This window comes from Amblyraja radiata, chromosome 33 (genome assembly GCF_010909765.2).
Source record: "Amblyraja radiata isolate CabotCenter1 chromosome 33, sAmbRad1.1.pri, whole genome shotgun sequence".
NCBI classification, from domain to species: Eukaryota; Metazoa; Chordata; class Chondrichthyes; order Rajiformes; family Rajidae; genus Amblyraja; species Amblyraja radiata.
In genome coordinates this window covers 20,789,946-20,811,327 of record NC_045988.1, presented here as the reverse complement: position 1 = coordinate 20,811,327, position 21,382 = coordinate 20,789,946, and the positions used below count along the sequence as shown (strand labels likewise).

Genomic DNA, 21,382 nt, shown 5'->3' with positions numbered 1-21,382 from the left:
CTGATTTATTAAACATAATTGCTGACAGTTTGGGGCGAGGGATGACTGAATGCCATTATTGTCTGGGTGACAAGATGCAGAGTTGTTTGCGTAAAAGAATGCCCGTGTGCTTTATTTAATTAGGCAAAAGTGTAAATATCATCCATTCCCGTTCATCTATAGAAAGCAATTTGCATTGTCACATGGCATTTTTGCTGAAGGTTGTGGTTAGTTTCATATTGTGCAGATAATTGACTGAAGCTGCGCAGGAATGCACTGTTTTTGTGCCGCATTAGTTAATTTGTTCATTTGCTTCGAAATGTAATGCATTTTTGTCATGGCAACCATAATTTCATTATATTTAGAATAACAGAGGGGTTAGCATGTGAGTGGTTGTAATGCTTAATTGCTGCACTGGCTGGAGATGTATAAACTATACACCACCCAAGACAAAAAGACTCCCCGAACTCCACCCTAAGTAATTTAACGCAACGCTATCATGCTATGATCGCGCAGCCTAGCTAAGAGATGAACCATAGCAAGGTTTATTTGTCAAATCTCTGACCTTAATCCTTGCCTTAGCGTGGTCTGAAGGAGACTGGGAACTCTATCATCCACAAACCTCCCTTAAAGTGACATGTCATCCTGATTTAGAAATGTATTGCCCTTTGCCATTACTGAGTCGACACCCTGGAATCGAACCGTTGGTTCACCCTTAACCAAATGCACTGCAACAGTTCAGGCAGGCAGATTACCACCACCTTCTTGATGGCAATTGGAGAAGGGCCAGAAACACTGGGGGCAACCTCCACATCCTGGATTTAATGTCAAAAGTGGATGTGCAGTCCGAACAGTAAGAGCCAGACACAAAAAGCTGGAGTAACTCAGTGGGACAGGCAGCATCTCTGGAGTGAAGGAATGGGCAATGTTTTGGTTCGAGACCCTTGTTCAGACAGTTGTTTTCAGTGTTGATTGGTCCTGTTCTTTTCTCGCCTCCAGCTCTTCAACCCCTTTCCCCCCCCACCTCCTACTTTCAATCTGAAGAAATGTCCCGATCAGAAACGTCACCTATTTTTTTTCTCCGGAGATACTGTCTGACCCGTGGAGTAAATCCAGTCCTTTGTGTCTATCTAGAGTTTGCAAAAGTCAGTTCGGTTTTCGGGTGTCTGTCTAATACTAATTCCATTATAGACTGGTTCAATGCCAAATGCAACCTTAACTTAATAATCTTGTAACAAATTTAACCCACCCTGTGATTATACATTTTAATTTGTTAATACTTTCTAAGGATTTTGGTTGAGAATAATTTCTTCCAATGATGGGTAGAGACATTCATATCTGCTCTTTCAAAAGGAGCAAAGGTTTACTTGGGCAACTTACGGTGTGAACGTTGATTTCTACGATTTCAAGTATCCCCCTCCCCTCCCCTCCTTCTACCCTCATCATCCTACCAGATCCATTGGTCACATCCTCATACCCCTTCATTATCACCTCTTGCCCAGTCCTGACCCAAAACATTACCCATCCTTTTTGTCCTGTGATACTGCCTGACATGCTGAGTTACTCCAGCACTTTATGTCTATCTTTCAAAAGGAAATTGGAGAGTCTGAGGATAGAGTAGCATGCAGGTCAGGGGAAAGGTTGAAGGATTGGGACTGACCGATGGGTTTGTGTGCTATGACAGTATGATTTCACCCAATTCTTGGCTACTCTGGTACATGGTAATTATAATAGATATCCTGATGAATGCCTTAATCAAATTATAAGTAATATTTACAATAATGTGCCAAATAGAGTTACAGAAGCAGAATTCACAATTAAAAATGCAGCTGCTTTGAACTGAGACAATTAGCGTATCTGAGGAGTGTGCTCAGATAGACAAAAGTCGTGCTTTAAACTTTTATTAATTCTATTCAGCAAGATTACCATCTACAATCTGCATCTGGCTCTTCCTTTATTTATTTTTTTCAATGCTCCGCTTGAAGTATCAACATGTTGAAGGACAGTTGATTCGCTATTTCATTCCATCAAATGTCAACACATCTTTTTTGTTTAAAATAAACCTTTCCATGCATAGTTGCAAGGTCAGTCTCCATGACGACGACCTTACAGTTATTTTCTTGGTTGTATTTGCAGACCGCTGCACTGGAGAGGAAGGAGCCAGGTTTGGGGAGGTGGTTGAAAGAAAAAAGGGAACTCTGCCAAATCAGAAATGTGGCTGAAAGGATTGGCATTAGTTAAAAGGTTATGTGGAAAATGGGCCGGTGTGTGCAAATTGCTTTTTCAGGCAATACAGGTGCAATGCCCTGTATTCAACAGCTTCCTTTAGATGCTTTAACATTGTTCCATCCTAGAATGAAATCGGCAACAATCAACTGAAGGGCTTTTAACCTGTGGTCTTTTGTCATCATCCAACCAGGAAAAAAAATGACCTATAGAAAATCCCCAGACTGATGGAATCTCATTTTTCATCTCTTTTTCTTGCTGTTGTGCTCTCATATCTATGGTATAGGTCTCTCAGTTAGTTATTTGACAGCATGTCATTGAAACCAGGGAACCTTTGTTTTTGCAATATATTACTTATCAAACTTTTTCTTAGTTTATTTCATTATTTATTGAGCACTGTATTTACAAAGCTGTTGTGCTGTTGCTGTTGCAAGTAAGCATTTTATTGTTGCATATCAGGGCATATGACCATAAAACACCCTTAACTCTTGAATTACTGTGATATTAAATCATTGCTTAGGCAATATGCAGTGTGTTTGGACTAATGGTGTGACATGGATAGTTTATACTCCAGAAAGAGGAGGAGGATGAGGTGTATAAATCATGAGGAGATAAGATAGGGGCAGCACAGTGGCGCAGTGGTAGAGTTGCTGCCTTACAGCACCAGAAACCCGGGTTCGATCCTGACCATGGGTACTGTCTGTAGGGGGTTTATTCTGCCCGTGACCATGTGGGTTTCCTCCGGGGCTCTGGTTTTCTCCACATTCCAAAGACATGCCGGTTTGTAGGTTAATTACTTTCTGTAAATTGTCCCGCGCATGTAGAGTGGAACATTATAAACAGGTGATCATTGGTCGGCGCGGATTTGGCGGGCCGGAGGGTCTGTTTATATGCTGAATCTCTCAACTAAACTAAACAAAGGATAAGGTGAGTGCCGTTTTTGACCCAGTGTAGTGTCAACAATAATCAGAGGACATAGGTTTAAGGTGAAAGAGGAAAGTTTAATAGGAGCCTGAGGGGCAACTCTTTTACATATGGGTACATGGAATGAGTTGACAGAATGGGTAGTGGAGGCATATGTTAAACATTAAAAAGATATTTGGAAAGTACGTGGATAGGAAAGGTTTAGAGGGTTATGCACAATATGCGGGCAGGTGGGACTAATGTAGATGGGGCAACTTGGTCGGCGTGGGCAAGGTGGGCCAAAGGCTATATGGTTCTCTGAGTGTCATGAGTGCTTAAGTGTCATATGTACTGGCAATTGAACAATGACATTAATACTTGCTGCAGCTTAATATAATAAAACACAAATAAACATTCAATGTTTAAGAAAGAACTGCAGATGCTGGAAAAATCGAAGGTAGACAAAAATGCTGGAGGAACTCAGCGGGTGAGGCAGCATCTATGGAGAGAAGGAATAGGCAATGTTTTCAGACTGAAGAAGGGTCTCGACCCGAAACGTCGCCTATTCCTTCTCTCCATAGATGCTGCCTCACCCGCTGAGTTCCTCCAATAAATATTCAATAATCAGTAATACAGTGAATTAATAATCAGTAAGAGTAGGTAACCAGACCATAATAGTGCATAACCAAAGTGTGTAATGCAACCAAAACAAAGTCCATTGTAGATGATAGTAGTTACGGAGGTAGATGATAGTTACTGTAGTAGTTACTGAGGTGGGATTGTGGTCAGTATTGTGCAGTGTTCAAGAGCCTAATGGTTGCTGGGAAGAAGCTGTTCTTGAACCCGGAGGTCACAGATTTCAGGCTTTATTAATTTGTAGTCAAACAACTTATTTAAATGTGTTAAACATTCCAAGGGACACTTCCCAGGAATGATGTCAGACATCTCGCTGTTGACACCGAGCCACATAAGGAGATGTTAGGACCTGGAAATATGCGACTGCAGTTTAAGAGATGCAATGTGGAAACGGGCCCTTCAGCCCACTGAGTCTGCGCCGACCAGCGATCACTCGTAGACTAGTTTTATCCTATTCACAGGGGACAATTTACAGAAGTCAATTAACCTACAAACATGCATGTCTTTGGAATGTGGGAGGAAACCAGAGCACCTGGAGAGAACCCACATGATCACAGGGAACACGTACAGACAGCACCCATAGTCAGGATTGAAGATGGGTCTCTGGAGCTGTAAGGCAACATCTCTACCTTGCGCCACTGTACAGCCCAAACTGTAATAACGTTTGTAAAGGAGTGATAGCTGACACACTGTAACCTTTACTGGTAGTTTATTATAGCACATGGCACACACGTCCCAGCACTGACTGCATCCAGCCTTCAGGCGTACTGGGACCTAGTGGGAGGAACAAAGGGAGGATACTACAGGTACTGAACGTTAACTTCGTCCCTTCTCAGCAACTACAGTGCTTGGTTGCACATACCGCAAACGACCCCGACCTGCAGCAGCTTGCTGCTGTCATCAAGCGCGGGTGGCCCGCCAAACGGAATTCGTTGCCTGCTAGCGTCCACCCCTATTTTTTGGTCCGCGATGAGTTGGTCCTCCGGGACGGCATTATTATCAAAGGACACAAAGTGGTCATCCCTGCCTCGCTGCATGGCTTGTATTTTGACGCTGCCCACATGGGGCATCCCGGGGCAGATGCCACTATCTCGCATGCCCAGGAACAGTACTACTGGCCGGCCATGGCTAAGTACATCCAGGCCAGGGTGGATTCCTGTCCGGACTGTAACTCTCTTGCCACATCCCTCCCATAGACCAGTATGTCGTCCACAATGATCGCGCAGGGCAGACCTGCAAACAATTGTTCCATTGAACGCTGAAATACCTCGCTGGCGGAGTTGATGCCGAACGGCATCCGCAAAAACTTAAACCTGCCGAAGGGCGTGCTGAACGTGGTCAGGTCCGTGGAGCGTTTGTCCAGGGGTATCTGCCAGAACGAACTTCTGGCATCGAGGACGGAGAACACTGTGGCTTGTCCCACCTGGGCGGCAACATCTTCGACAGTCCTCATGGGGTAGTGGGGCCGTTTAATCGCCATATTCAAGTCCTTGGGGTTGATGCATACCCGTATCTCATTTTTTCCTTTCTTCAACGTGGCGACCATGGTGGAGACCCATTCGGTTGGATCGCTGACAGCCTCCAGCACTCCCATGTTGACCATGTCTTTCAGCATACTCTCCACCTTGCCCTTCATTGCGAACGACACCCTATGGGGTGGACGGATCACAGGCACCACAGATGGGTCAGTCACGATCTTGTACACCAACGGCAGCTTCCCCAACTTGTCGTCAAACAAGTCTGGGTACTCGGATAGTGGATCCATCACAGCTTGCACCTCGTGGACCGTACGGTCAAACGACACCAGACCAAGATCCTGGCATGCCTGGTTGCTCAGCAACGTCACACAGTCACTGTCCAGAATAAAGAAAGACAGGTCCTGGGAAGATTTCTGCAGCACGCAGTGGAAGGTCGCCCTCCCCACAGGTGTTAGTTCCTCTCCCCCATATGCACGCAAAACAGAGCGATCTGCAATCAGCAGCTCATTCTTCCTTATCTGGTGGAACAGCTTTGTTGACATTACGTTCACTTTCGCCCCCGTGTCCAGCTTAGCAGAGAAGGACTTGTTGTTTACAGTTATATTCACAGAAGGATCAGGGAGGCGAGATCGGCTGTGGAGGAGAGTGTAAATACTTACATCTCCCGTGGAATAGCAGAGCTCAGAGTCGGGGGCAGCGTCAACAAAGGACTGAGAATCCATCTCGCTATCAACTTGCAGAAGGTTGTTTAGGAGTTGTCTGGGAGCTGAGGGCACTTTCCCACGGGACCGGCAGGCAGCTGCAAAATGGTTCCTTCTCCCGCAGAAATTGCAGGTCTTCCCAAGGGCTGGGCACTGTGATTCTGTGGAGTGCACGTAATTGCAGTTTGGACACTTTTTAGATCTCGGGTCCCGGGATGTACGAACGGGCCGCGGTGGAGGGCGAAAGTTGTCCCTCATACGACGTTGTCCAGCAACACCAGTTAGATTTATGGCTCGGCTGTCAGACCCCCTCTGCCCATGCGGAGGGGTGACCTCTTCGGCAATGCGGCACGCATGCATTGCTTGAGTCAGGGTTAGGTCAGGCCGTTGCAGCAGGTCGGCACGTAGCATCTGATCAATCATGCCAGTGACGAGAATGTCTCTGGTGAGCTGGTCGCGCATGGTTTCAAATCGGCACCGCTGGGCAAGGTGTCGCAGGTCGGCGATGAAGCACTCAACAGGTTCATCCGGCTGTTGCTTGCGTGAGAAGAACCTGGCCCGCTCCAGTATACGGTTGGAGGGCAGGTCACATATCTCCGCGAACTTGCGCAAAAGACATACCGGGTCGTCGGCCGATTCAGCTGGCTCGACCGGCTGCTCGTTGTCATCCAGGACTGCTGGTTCGTAGACAAAGGCTTGAGCTCTCTTCATTGCGTCGGGACCAGCCAGGTTGAGCAGGAGTGATGCTTTGACCGCGGCTGGGTCGTTCCGGTGCGCAATATTGACGTAGTGAGTGTAGTCCATCACAAAAGTCGACCATCGCTCCGCAATGTCAGCGTCGAAGACAAGGGGAGATGGCTTTCGGCATGAGGATGCCATGTCAAGGGAAACCCAACACTGGGCACTAACGGGGACAAAATAAATGAAAACCGGTAAACGGGAAGCGCGAGTTTTAAACTTCTGACGCCATGTAAAGGAGTGATAGCTGACACACTGTAACCTTTACTGGTAGTTTATTATAGCACATGGCACACACGTCCCAGCACTGACTGCATCCAGCCTTCAGGCGTACTGGGACCTAGTGGGAGGAACAAAGGGAGGATACTACAGTTATACTAATATGATGGGGCGTGGTTAGTGGTGATGAGGTAACTACATTATAGGTTGCATGCATAACCCATCTACAACGTTTTTGAAGGAAAGACTGAGCAATTCATTTGAACGTTACCTTACTTATGTTTTACAGGGACTGCGGCTGCGTAAAGCTGTGAACTGCATCTCGGTCACCAGTCTGGAACTTCAAAGCGAGCTGCAGATACCGGGCTGCCAACCTTCGGTATGTGGTCACTTCTACTCCACCCACTTTCCCTTTCCCCTCTGCATCTTGCCTTCCCCCTGCTACTGTGCTGAGCATTTCCAACTTTAATAACAGTGATAAATGAAGGCCCAAGGGGAGATTTGAAGCTTTAAACAATTTGGGTAGGGTTGTGGGAAGATTGGTGTTTGATTGTCACCTTGTCGTGGTGGAGAAGCTTGTGTGGTCCTGAGATCCTGAGAGCTATGCCGCCTGGAGCTGTGCTCCTGGTAGGGCCACCCATGGCGGTAAGGTCGAGGGGGAACAGGCGGAGGACGATGGCTGATCTTAGTGAAGCGTCACAACGGCTGGGAAGGCGGATGAAGGCTGCAGCAGAAAAGGGGCTCCGGTCGTCTTGGACTCCATGCCACAGGATCCTGACCCAGATCTGTCAAGGACCGTGTGGTGGCTGTCTGTGTACCAGTCTCCCCACGTTAAACAAAGTCACGCACACGCGTCCTCCAATCCTGGAGTCACCCATGGTCAGCCATGACCGAGGGGGGCCTAAGACTGAAGAGGTGTTTGACCAACAGTTATGGTGAAGGAGGTATGAAGTAGTGGAGACTGCATGCATGGACCACTCTGCTGCACTTGTAGGTGGTATAGACTTAGAAGTCAAGAGTGTTAAAATTGTCCTATGTATCGAAGAGAGAACAATGGAATTCGTACTTGCAGCTGCAGCATAACAGGTCTGTAAACACAGTACTCATAGATAATACAATTATCAAAAGAAAGTGCAATCAATAAAAAAAACAATATTAGTGCAAAACAAAAGCCCAAAGTCCCTGGTGCAACCAAGACACTTTGTCGTTTAGTTGACGTCTGTGGTGATGGTTGTTGGGAAGAAGTTTTTCGTGAACCTGGAGGTCATTGTTTTTAGATGTTAAATGCTGTTATGGTAACTTCCTTAGCTACCTCCTATGGCAGCTCATATCCACTACATTATAATAATAATAATAATAAATTTTATTTAATGGGCGCCTTTCAGACATCTCAAGGACACCTTACATAGTAATCGGAATAAAAACATATAATCGGAATAGAACAGGTAAAAAAAGACATCACAGAGACACAAATTAAAAACAGAATTCAATCCAAAAACAGAAAATCAAAAACACAGTGTGAAGAGAGAGCAGCGGCAGCCAAAGCGCGCCAGCGTCCACTCTCTCTTCACGGCAGCCATCTTGGACACAGACCTACAGGACTACAATTAGACAAAAAAATCATCCCCCCACAGTGGGTAGCACTGTGGAGGAAGGCACAATGTCCAGTCCCCACCCCATGTTCACCCCAAAGTCAGGCCTATTGAGGCCACCGCAATTGCCTCTACGGAGGCCCGATGTCCCTGGCCGTTCTCACTGGGTGGTCTTGCCCCGGCGTCGGGAGAGTCCTTTCGGCGGCTGGGCCACCTGGAACGGCCGCTTCCTGGTTGGAGCCCGCGGCTGCCGAAGCCGCCGGTTTGGAGCTCCCAGGCTCCCGATGACAAAGTCGGCGCCGCCTCTCCGCACTGCCGCCTCTCCGCACCGCCGCCTCTCCGCTCCGCAGATCCGCAGCCCGGAGATGTTGCTCTCGGCGGTCCAGCTCGCCAGAGCTCCAGCGCGTCGCTCCAGCGCGGCGACCCAGGCAAGGCGTCGCCCGCTCCACTCCGCTCCGCTCCAGCGCTGTGCCGCCGCCGAGGCCGAGGTGCTGGGATGTCCCCGCCAGGAAACGGTGCTCCAAGCCCGCAGGTAGGCCACGAGGACAGGTCGACGGGCAGCCACACCGACCAGGTAGGGACCTAGAAATAAAGTTACACCTACCACCCCACATTAAAAGACCATATACCCTACAAAAAAAAAACAAACAAAAAAACAAACAAAAAAACAGGACTCACTAAAAACTATAAAAAAAAAGATGTGAGAATGTTTCCCCTCAGGTCCGTATTAAATCTTGCCCCTCTCATCTTAAACATACATCCTCTCACATTGATTCCCTTACCCCATCTGACTTACGTAGTAAGTAACATTTGTGCATTCACCCTATTATTTAAAAAAAAATAAAACTCGTGGTAAGCACGTAGAATGTACGTCGGAACTCGGGACGTCTCTTAGCGGCTCGTAACGCTAACAGCAGATACTCGGGAAATGCGGTAAGCTCGGGAAGACTCGTGAAGATTTTTCAACATGTTGAAAAATTTCCACGAGAGCCCCGAGTACCTATGAGCGGCTAGTACCGTAATTCTCCGAGTTCGAATCAGGGGAAACTCTTGAATTAGCTTGTACAGTGGGACAGTTCCATTACACACACACTCACACACACTCTCTCACACGCACACACACACTCTCTCTCTCACACACTCGCTCACACACTCTCACAAGCACACCTCTAGCATTTGTCTGACTAGGGTCAATTGAGTGTGTGCCACCAAGTGCACAAACAGTTAACCTGAGGCAGTGCGTTATATTTTATACGTTTTTTTACAGAATTACTGGGAATAAAGCTAAGATAAAAGTTTCTTATAAATCTCTGCAGTACATAAAAATTTTTTTTAAAGGAAATATTTAAAAATCATCCGTTACTGAGGTTTATCGAGTTTCATTGTGGGATCATGCGTTCAGTAAATCAATGCGTTCAGTGGGTTTTGGTCTCGGGAACATGGATCCTGTTGAAATGTATCTGAAGCACTGCAGGGACATCATGAGCAACATTCAGGTTATGATCCTTACTAAACTGCTGAAAACAGAATGCACCACGTTCTGTTTGGTAGAATCCAACATAGTGCATTGTAGTTTATGCACAATGTTATAGTAGCTGAACATCTTTGGGATTCTGAGGAAAGGTCCCAACAGGAAATATCACCTATCCTTTTTCTCCAGAGATGCTGCCTGGAGTAACCGCTGAGTTACTCCAGCACTTTGTGTTTATCTTCGGTATAAACCAGCATCTGCAGTTCCGTTCTACGCATCCTTGGGAGATTGCTCTTGCACCATTTAGGGCTTGATTTGCGCACTGGTCTCTATTCCGAATGGACACCATTGCTCCATTCATGACCATTTAAACTCTGCCTCAAAATCTCCCATCATTTCTCATTTTTTTCTTCGATTGGGACTGTGTATGAATCAAATCACCAGCTTTTTTTAAGAAACTGGATTGGTTTGAGAATGAATCTTGGTTGAGGATTGAGTCAAGGTTCCTGCTCTCGCTCGCTGTCTGTCTGACGTCTCCTTTTGGATGTATGCGGGACCTAACGACAAGTGAGGCCATGTTTGCTCTTTTTAAATCTTGTCCTTCACCCTTGTATTTCTTCATGTCATTATCCATGAATAGGTCACACATCAAAAATGATGACTTTAGTGAGCTGCTAGTGGCTGGGACATTTTAATTCACCAAGAGATCATGTGAGAACATCTTCACAGTCAGTTACAGCACAGAAACAGGCCTTTGGACCCACCATGCTGACCATTAAATCTGATTAATCTAATTAGATTTTACACAAATCCTAATTAATTCCATGTTTTATTCTCTCCATATTCTTGGTACTTCTCTCCCTCTGATTCCGTGACATATTTGGGGGAATTTACAGTTGTCAATGTTTTGGGGATGTGGGTGAAAAATGGAGCTCCCCAGAGGGAACCCCGGCTGTCACTGGAAGAACATGCAAACTCCACATGGACAGCATCTGAGGTTAGAATTCAACCTGGGATCCTGGTGATATGAGACAGACGCTCCAGTAGCTGAGCCGCAGCTACTGGAGCCTCTAATCTGGTGCATGAGTAGGCCATTCGGCCCTTCGAGCCTGTACCACCATTCAATATGATCATGGCTGATCATCCAACTCAGTATCCCATACCTGCCTACTCTCCATACCCCCTGATCCCTTTAGCTACAAGGGCCACATATAACTCCCTCTTAAATATAGCCAATGAACTGGCCTCAACTACCTTCTACGGCAGAAAATTCCACAGATTCACCACTCTCTGTGTAAAAAATGATTTTCTTATCTCGGTCCTAAAAGATATCCTTAAACTGTGACCCCTTGTTCTGGACTTCCCCAACATAAGGAATAATCTTCCTGCATCTAGCCTGTCCAACCCCTTAAGAATTTTGTAAGTTTCTATAAGATTTTGTAAGTTTCTATAAGTGTTCATCAACAGTTTATTGTGCATCAACAAGTTTATTGTTCATCAGCAGTCAACAGCAGGAACTGAGAAAACTGATGTAATGGTGATATGGTTAACTTGGCTGTAAGAATAATCTGTATACAAGATCTGAAATGATCCTGAGATCAATAAGCCTTCAAACTATTGAGGGTGGTCTTAGCTGCTTAGAATCATATTGTCCCAAAGAACCAGAGTCACATATCAGGCCCTTCGACCCACCAAATCTCCAGCGACCACCAAGTCTTCATTGACGTTACCTTAGACTTTTAGACTTTAAAACTACAGCGCGGAAACAGGCCCTTCAGCCCACTGAGTCCGCACTGTGTTCAGGAGCGAAGCGGAGCCTCTGGCACTGTCACGCAACGACTCTACCTCTGCGCCACTGTTCCGCTCCTGCATTAATCCTACACAAACTACCCACCACAATAATCCTACTCAACTTCTCCCAGACTCTAACACTTGGCTACTGAGGGGAGAATTTATAGTGACCAATTAACCTACCAACCACATATGTTTGGGATGTGGGAGGATACCTTAATGCAAAATAATTCTGCCTTGCCTATTTGTTCATTTTTCCATATCTGAGCATTGTTGGGAAAGCCAGCATTCATTGTCCAATTGTAACTGCATCAGCAAAAGTGGTGGAAACACATTGCAGTCTTCTGGTGAAGTGTCTCGCACAGTTTTATAGGGGGGGCTTCCAGGATCTTGTTTCGGGTAGACTGAAATAACTACTTTAGTTTAGTTTATCATCTCATGTACTAAGGTACTGTGAAAAGCATTTGTTGTGTGCTAACCAGTCCGTGGAAAGACTATACATGAGTACAATTGGGTGAACCAGGCAGAGTGTATAGGGAATAACATTTAGTGCAAGATAAAGTCCAGTAAAGTCCAATAAAAGGCAGTCCAAGGGTCTCCAGTGAGGTAGATCGGAGGTCAGGCCCACTCTCTAGTAGTTGATAGGATGGTTCAGTTGCCTGATAACACCTGGGAATAAACTGTCCCTCAATCTGGAAATGTGTGTTTTCATGGACATAGTGTGTAAGAAGGAACTGCAGAAGTTGGTTTATACTGAAGATAGACACAAAATGATTTCAGACTTTGAACAAAGGTTCTGACTTGAGTTTACTTGAGTTACTCCAGCATTTTGTGTCTATGAGGGATATAGCATTGATAGATGGTCAGTATCGTTTTCCCTGGGCAGTGGAGTCTAGAACTAGAGGGCACAGGTTTAAGGTGAGAGAGGAAAAATTCAAAGTAAAGCTGAGGGGTGCGTTTTTCACATACAGGTTGGTGGCTATTTGATATAAGCTGACAGAGGAGGTGTTAGAGGCAGATACAGTTATGCTGTTTCGAAATAATTTGGACAAGGACTTAAACATGAAAGATGTGGATACAGATCTATTGCAGGCCATTGGGATTCGCATGGATGGGCATCTGGCCAGCATGGATGAGCTGGGCTGAAAGGCCTCATTTGTGCTGTATGATACTGTGACTCTATAATCTTTCAATCCCAAACCATTTAAAACATAGTTTGCCTTCCTATTCTTTTCCCAACAAAATGAATGGCATCGATTTTCAACATTTATGATCCACCTGACCTTATCCATTAACTTAACCTGTGTACATTGCCTATATTAATTGGATAGAAAAGGCTCAGAAGGCTACGGGCATAATATAATGAAATAGAATTAGACTAGATATTCAAACCATTGACGTGGGTGACAAGGTCCAGAATAGTCGTGCGTTTGTGCGGTGTGATTCTGTGCATCAGTGTACTTTTCCCTTGATGCCTAATGCCAGTTTTACCAGGTCTCCATACTTGGTAGAACACAGCCTTGATGTCATTATCACCTCATCTCACTCCTCGTCCATTCTGGGCATTAGTAAGCAAATGTTTGATCAGTAAGGACAGTCTGTATAGTCCTGCTGGCAACACCTTCTATCACTTTACTCCCAATTGAGATTGGATTTATTTGGCAATGATCAGTCAGATTGGATTTATCCTGCTTTGTGTGAAAGTTTTTCTTGACTATATTATTGTTCTTTATCTCCATTTTTCCCTTTCCCATTTATACTTTTTATTTCCGCTGCATGTCTACTGGTGTCAAACAGTCAAATGTGATGCCATAAGTGAGATTACTCTCGCCACATCTCATTGCCTCCAATCTTTAATGTGCAGTAAATATCTTGGATTCATTCATTTCTTTCCCCTCACACTCACTCACTCTTATATATCTGAACCTTTAAAATTCTTGTCTGTGATTTTGAGTCCTTCAATACCTTCTGTAATCCCTTCTAACCCCCCAGGAGCTTAATGCTTTTCCTATTCCAAGACTTCAATCATTTCAATGTTGGTGGATGTGTCTTCAGCTGTCAAGAACTCTGTTATTCCTTTACAAACCTTTCCACTTTATTGTGCAAGACAATCTACATTTCTACGGTACCATATTTTGATTGATAATGCTTTTGAGGAGCACCTTGGGACCTGTTGCTGCTTTAAAGTTGCTATATAAATGATGATGGTTGTTATTAAGCAGGCAGAGGCGGCAGTGTTAGTGAAAATTGTCAATCACAACTGAGCTATCAAAGTGTAAATGGAAGGAGATGAATGAGGACAGGGAAGAGAAAAAAAACATTGTTGGAACAGTGAGATACAGAACAGTTCGTGCATATCCAAACTTCATGAGAACCATGGAAATTCTGGTTGTGTCAATCACTCTATTCATCTCCAACCTCTTTGGGATATTCCCTCTGCTCCCCCTGCCCCTCTTCTCTGCAACTTAAAACTTCTTTGATTTCTAATATCCCTGGTTCTGTTGAAAAGTCTTTGACATGAAGTGTTTGCATTGTCTATCCCTTCATTCATGCTGCCTGACCTGCTATTTCCTAATTTCTAATTTTATTTCATGACCTACTTATTGGATGTGAGGTTTTACCATTTGACGTGCTGTGTAGCTTTATAACACCAATAACATTTTGTATTAACACCATATAAAGGTGTCCACAATGTTTCAGTCACTGCTATTAGCTGTGCTTTTGATACGACAAGGTCTTGTTATGGAACATGGAAGAGTACAGAACAGGAACAGGACCTTTGGCCCTCCATTTCGCGAGTCTATCTGAAAGTCATGATCACATCAGTTACTTTTGCTGTCACATTGTGCGACAGAGCTAATATTGAGACACAGGATACTCCAAAGTTCATAGGTTTGTGTATAGTGCTATTGGTATGTCGAGGGGGGTTTGTGTGAATTTTAACTTCAATGAAGGGGCAGCACAGTGGCACAGCGTTTGAGTTGCTATGCAGGGCCAGACCTTGCAGTGCCAGAGGCCCCGGTTCAATCCTGACTATGGGTGCTGTCCATACGGAGTTTGTACGTTCTCCCTGTGATCAAGTGGGTTTACTCCGGATGCTTCAGTTTCCGCCCACACTCCAAAGTCATATACGTTTGTATGTTAATTTGGCTTAGGTAAAATTGTAAATTGTCCCTCGTGTGTAGGATAATGTTAGTGTACGGGGTGATCGCTGGTCGGCGCGGACTCGGTGGGGCGGAGGGCCTGTTTCCGCACCATGTCTAAAATTCCGGAAGTGGCGGCGCTGCCAAGCAGCTGCGTCTCGCCTGCAGTCCATTTGTCTTTTCCTTTTTTTTGTTTTCTTTTGCCTTGTTAGATGTATGTTTTAGTTAATTTTTAGTTGTGTATGTGTGGGGGGTGGGGGAAACTTTTTTTTAACCTAATCCTTCAACGGGGATGCGACCTTTTCTTTGTCGTATCTCCGTCTCCGTCTGCGCTGAGGCCTAATCGTGGAGCTGGTGGCCTCCAACTGGAACCAACCTCGAGGCTCCGGTGACAGAGCCTGTGGACTCACCATCGCGAAGCTGGCCGACTTCGGAGGCTGTGGTGGCGCTGTGGCTGCGGCCCTGACTTCGGAGCCTCGGAGGCTTCGGCCGCGGGCCCTCTCGCTGGTCCCAATCTCCGGAGCTCCCGCAACAACAGCTTCGTCCGCTAGACTGGAGGGCGGCAGCTTCGTCCGCCCTGGGCCGCGGAGTTTGAATCGGCCCGTTCGCGGAGCTTGGATTCGGCCGTGGGACTTACCATCACCCGGCGGGGGGGCCAAGCATCGAAAGCCTGGATCGCCTCAACACAGAGGGAGAACAAGCAAGGAAGAGATAAGACTTAAGACTTTTTGCCTTCCATCACAGTGAGGAGGTGCCTGGAGATTCACTGTGATGAACATTTGTGTTAAACTGTGTTCATTGTCTGTTCTATTGCTTTATTTTCTGTCACGACTGCAAGGTACGCAATTTCGTTCAAACTAAAAGTTTGAATGACAATAAAGGAAACTCTAATCTCTAAAACTCTAAAGAACTAGCTGCTCCTTTTTACCAAAGGGTGAAATTTAAAATGTAATCATTTTATAGATGCAAGTTCACAAACATTCTAAAGTGTCAATCAGGTAAATCCTAGAGGCTGCAAACTTCCACTTTTGTGGGATCTCATTGCTCAGTTTTCCATCAACATAGATGACTGCACATTGGACCTATTAGATGATTTTTGAACATCTACCCATGCGTTTCACCATTTTGTCAACATTATTATTTAAATGAGCTCATCTTATGAACATTTCTGATATTTGACCTGCCCAGTCCTAACGTAGATTTAATTGATTCTACTTTCTTGCCAGAAAAATTATTCCCCCTAATGAGGACTGAAAAGAAAGCAAGTCCAGCTGGTTGCAGCTGTTGGGTCAGAGATCATGAAGTCACCAAATTGACTCTGACAGCAACTTGAGCCCATGATGGAAAGCAGCAAAGACATGGATAACTTTTTAGTTGTAAATTAATTTAGTGTTGAGATAATATGCAGCCGAAATTCATATTTATGCGCAACATTAAATCCATGTGTCCCGTTGGGGTGGCACGGTGGCAGTGCAGTGGAGTTGCTGCCTTACAGCTCCAGAGACCTGGGTTCAATCCTGACTCTGGGTGTTGTGTGCACAGTGTTTGTACGTTCTCCCTGTGACCTGCGTGGGTTTTCCCTAGGAGCTCGGGTTTCCTCCCACACTCCAAAGACATGCAGGTTTCACCATTGATAAAATTGTACATTGTCCCTAGTGTTTGCAGCATAGTGTTAATATGTAAGGATCAATGGTCGGCGCGGACTCGGTGGGCTGAAGGGCCTGGTTCTGCGCTGTATTGCTAAACTAAGCAAAGGTGTGATGTCTATTAGTTATGTCCGATACATACATAAGCACAGTATATTTTCATGCATTCATTAATTTTAGCTGGCATAAATAATGAGAACTGAGCAGAGTCAGCATGAATTTATGAAAAGGGAATTGTGTTTGGCACTTTCTTTAGGTTGTTGCTCAGAAAACAGGTCAGGGTGAACCATTGGATGTGATATATTTTGATTTTCAGAATGCCAATGAAGTGTCATGTGAGGCTCTCGACCCAAAACGTCACCCATTCCTTCTCTAGAGATGTTGCCTTTCCCGCTGAGTTACTCCAGTAAGCAGTAACCCTTTGCAGTCTGCTTGCTTACTCCTCACAGCTTACTTTCCTACCTAACTTTGTATTGCCAATAAACTGGGATATTTCACACTCTCTCCACCCTCAGTTATACACTGTGTGCAGGAAGCCTTGAACTGTGTACTTTCAAAGGTCATAAATTCTCCTTTCTACTCAGTTATCAAAGCCGTATATGGTGATTTAGTACATGTTTCAGACGTCTGCAATACGACTTCTGGTTGCCATCTTTATTTTATTTTGCATGTTGCTTATGTTAATTCCAGACATTTAAAGCCCTGTCCCACGGTACGAGTTCATTCCAAGAGCTCTCCCGAGTTTAAAAAAAAATCAAACTTGTGGTGAACACATAGAGTGAACGTAGTGGGTACGTCGGAGCTCGGGGACGTCTCCTAGCGGCTCGTAACGCGAACGGCAGGTACTCGGGAAGACTCGCTAACGGCAGGTAAGCACAGGAAGACTCGTGAAGATTTTTCAACATGTTGAAAAATGTCCACGGGAGCCTCGAGTACCGACGAGTGGCCATTACCGTAAATCTCCGAGTTCGAATCAGGGCAAACTCAGGAGAACTCTTGGAATGAACTCGTACCGTGGGACAGGGCTATTATACAAAGCTTGGAGGAGCTATGGGAGAGGTTGAGCAGGATAGGATTCTATTCCCTGGAGCACAGCAGGATAAGGGGTGATCTAATAGAGGTGTACAAATCATGAGAAGAATAGATCGGGTAGACACACATAGTCTCTAGCCCAGAGCAGAGGAATCGAGAACCAGAGGACATAGGTGTAAGGTGAGGGGAGGGGGGAATTTAATAGGAACCTGAAGGATTATGCTCTATGCCTCATAATCCTTGCCACCTAAGTGAAATCTATTATTTAGTTTAGTTTCTCTTATGCCCCTGTCCCACTTAGGAAACCTGAACGGAAACCTCTGGAGACTTTGCGCCCCACCCAAGGTTTCCGTGCGGTTCCCGGAGGTTTTTGTCAGTCTCCCTAATGGTCGAAAGTGGTTTCCACTTCTTCTATGTTCCGGCGATTATTTCAAAAAATTCAAAATCGGCCGCGACTAAAAATAGGTTGCCGTTTTAAAAATCGGTAATTTTGTAGTCGAAGCCGGTTGCGATGCTTGTTGAAGGTGGTTGCCGGAGGTTGCAGGTAGTGGAAGGTAAGACCTTCGCAAAGTCTCCAGAGGTTTACATTCAGGTTTCCTAAGTGGGACAGGGGCATAAGAGACACAGCACAGGAACAGGACTTTTGGCCCACCGAGTCCACCCCGGCCAGCGATCCTCGCACACTATCCTACACGCATTAGGGACAATTTTACCAAGCCAATCCTGTAAAATCAGCTATGTGGGAGAAAGTTGGAACACATGGAGAAAACCCACGCAGGTCACGGGGAGAACGTGCAATATCTGTATGGACAGGAACGAAACGGGGTCTCTAGCTCTGTATGGCAGCAACTCTACCACTGCGCATTCGTGCATGTAATTTGATTCTTCCAAACCCAATCTCCCTTTGTAGTTATTATACTTTCAAAAGCAATTTAATTTTAATATTAACCATACAGACCAACCAATGTTGGTCTGCTTCAAACACGTTCTGTTATACCAAATAAATCCAAATTAGGTTTCTTATTTTTCCACTTTACATATGGACTTTGCCTCTCTCCTCCCCGTGCTCTCCATGCCTGTCCTGTGCACCCTCCCCCTCTCCCCTCCCCATCACACAGTCACTTACTCTTCACCTTCTGAGAGCACTGAAGTAAAATAATTGTGCTTTTACCCTTAAGGGCCTGTCCCACGAGCATGCGACTGCATGCGGCAAGCGCTACCTAACGTGATCGCTTGATCCGTACGGCCTCGCGGGGCCGGTCCCACTTTGATCGCCGGAGCCGTGTGGAGTTGTGCGGAGCTGGTCCCGACATCGCGCGGGGCTCCGAAAAACTGACACTGTTCAAAAATTCCGCTCGGCAACGGCCTGCCAGCCCGCAGCCACCTTGACGCCGTATGCAGCCGCCTCGACAGGCATACGCAGAGTCTCGACGCTGGATGTAGCGTCTTGACGCTGTACGTCATGTGTGAACTTCCCGCGGACTTCGCTCGAACTTCACGTCTCTCACTCGACCTCCGCGCGGCCCCCGCTTTCGGTTTGGTCGCGCTCGCCGCATGCAGTCGCATGCTCGTGGGACAGGCCCTTTACTCTTGACTATTAGATCCCATGTTGAAACCACTGCTGTAGATCTCTTCCTGGCCTGTGCAGAGGCTGATGTAATCAAAGTCTCAAGGGAGCTGAGTAGGTCAGTATCCTTTTCTGGGATCAGGTTAAAAAGCTTTCAATGGCAAAATGATTAAGAATAAGGGGTAGGGCATTTAGCACTGAGATGAGGAAAGAAATTTTCACCCAGAGAGTTGTGAATCTATGGAATTCTCTGCCATAGAAGGCAGTGGAAGACAATTCACTGGATGTGTCAAGAGGGAATCAAGGGATATGGGTGGGAAAGCAGGAACGGGGTACTGATTTTGGATGATCAACCATGATCATACTGAATGGTGGTGCTGGCTCAAACCTATTTCCTGCACCTATTTTCTCTGTTTCTATGATGAGGGAAAGAGTTAACCTGCTCCATTTTGTCAGCATTGGAAGAATTCTGTGTGAGAAAGCTTTTCTTCTTTGTATCACAGTCTGTCTTTTCTTCGTAACTTGATACAGTTCTTGCTCCTGCATTGAGACTCGTCAGCTTGCTGACTCTGCTGAAGAAATCTCCACTTGTTCAACAGAAGTAGTTGTCCCATGTGCCTCTGACTAATCTCTGCAAAAAATGTGTGTCTTCTGGCTGCCTGCTAAATGCTTCTCCTTGAGGAAGAGTTGGGTTTCGTGAACGACTCGGGGGGGAGCAGACATTTTCTGTTTTCGTTTTTTTTAAAAAGAGAAATGACCTCTGGGTCATTGCTTCATTTCTGCAAGTCAGCAGAATGCACTGATTATTTGTCTTGCAAGCAGCTAATGAAATATGCAGCTACTTTTTCTCCCATTAAATTCCCCTTGGCAATTGGCAGTACACTTACAAAAGATTAATTAGCAGGGCTGTGGGGGGAAAAAAGCAAGCTAATAGAAATGTTTGTCGAACTCTTTCACTTCCAGGACGGGCTGAATGGTCTCCTGTGCTGTGGGATTCTTTCAGTCGGTGTATCGTAAAGAAAAATGATGGAGATTCTGGTTTGTAAATTGAGGTAAGGTTAATCAGTTTTCCAGGTTGAAGAAACAAGGAACTGCAGATGCAGATTTACAATAAAAGACACAAAGTGCTGGAGAAACAGTGGGTCAAGCAGCATATCTGGAGAACATGGATGGGCTATACAGGTTGTTTGTGTCATACTCACAGCAAGGCTTTTGATAAGGTCCCACATGGTAGGCTGCTCTGGAAGGTTAGATCACATGGGATCCAGGGAGAGCTAGACAACTAGGTATAGAACTGGCTTCATGAATGGAAGAAGAGAGTGATGGTCGAGTTCTGCATTTTTGGACTGGAGGCCTATGACTAGTGGTGTGCCTTAGGGTTCAGTGCTGGGCCCATTGCTGTTTGTGGTTTATGTCAAAGATTTTGATGAGAATATATAAGGCATGATTAGTACGTTTGCAGATGACACCAAAGTAGGTGGCATCATAGATAGCGAAAATTATAATTAACATTAATAATAGGATCTTGATCAGTTGGGCAGGTGGGCTGAGGAATCGTGAATGGAGCTTAATACAGATAAGTGTGAGGCGTTGCCGTTTGGGAAGTCAAATCAGGGCAGGACTTTCACAGTGAATGAAAGGGTTGTGGGGAGTGTTGTAGGGCAGAGGGAACGAGGAGTGCAGGTACATAGTTCCTTCAAAGAGGCCTCATAAGTAGATAGGGTGGTCAATAAGCCTTTTGGCACATTAGACTTTATCAGTCAGCATATTGACTATAAAAGTTGGGATATTATTTTACTGTTGTACTAGACATTCTGAGTCCGCATTTGGAGTATTCTCTTCAGCTTTGATCGCCCTGTTTATAGAAAAGACGTTGTTAAGCTGGAAAGGGTGCAGAGAAGATGTCCGAGGATGTTGCCAGGAACCGAGGGCCTGAGCTATAGAGAGAGTTTGGGCAGGTTAGGGCTTTATTTCTTTGAGTACAGGAAGATGAGGGGTGATCTTATAATGGCGTATAAGATGATTAGGGGAGACTGGACTATTGAGAAGTAAATTGATGCTACGACCAATGATGGCTTCTGTGGTCTTGCTTATGATTGAAGGTGGGCTTATAGGTAAAAAATTAGCTGAATTATTTTTTTTTGTGAACAAGATATATCTATGGTCAATGTTCTGTATGCCTCCATTTCTAGATGCTGGAAGGAGGTGGTCCCAAGTGCAATCCTTGTCTCAATGATGGTGATGCCCAGTGGGCAAGTGC

At 45.4% G+C, this 21,382-nt stretch overlaps 1 protein-coding gene across 3 annotated transcripts in view; it reads left to right on the top strand.

The window, feature by feature from the left end:
* Positions 1 to 21,382, top strand: part of pknox2 (PBX/knotted 1 homeobox 2) — a 403,962-nt gene that overhangs the window by 210,948 nt on the left and 171,632 nt on the right. For all 3 annotated transcript variants that reach the window (XM_033049503.1, XM_033049501.1, XM_033049502.1), the window contains exon 3: positions 7,170 to 7,259. The gene's annotated coding sequence lies outside the window, so the exon portion shown is untranslated. The remainder of the gene's footprint in view (positions 1 to 7,169; positions 7,260 to 21,382) is intronic.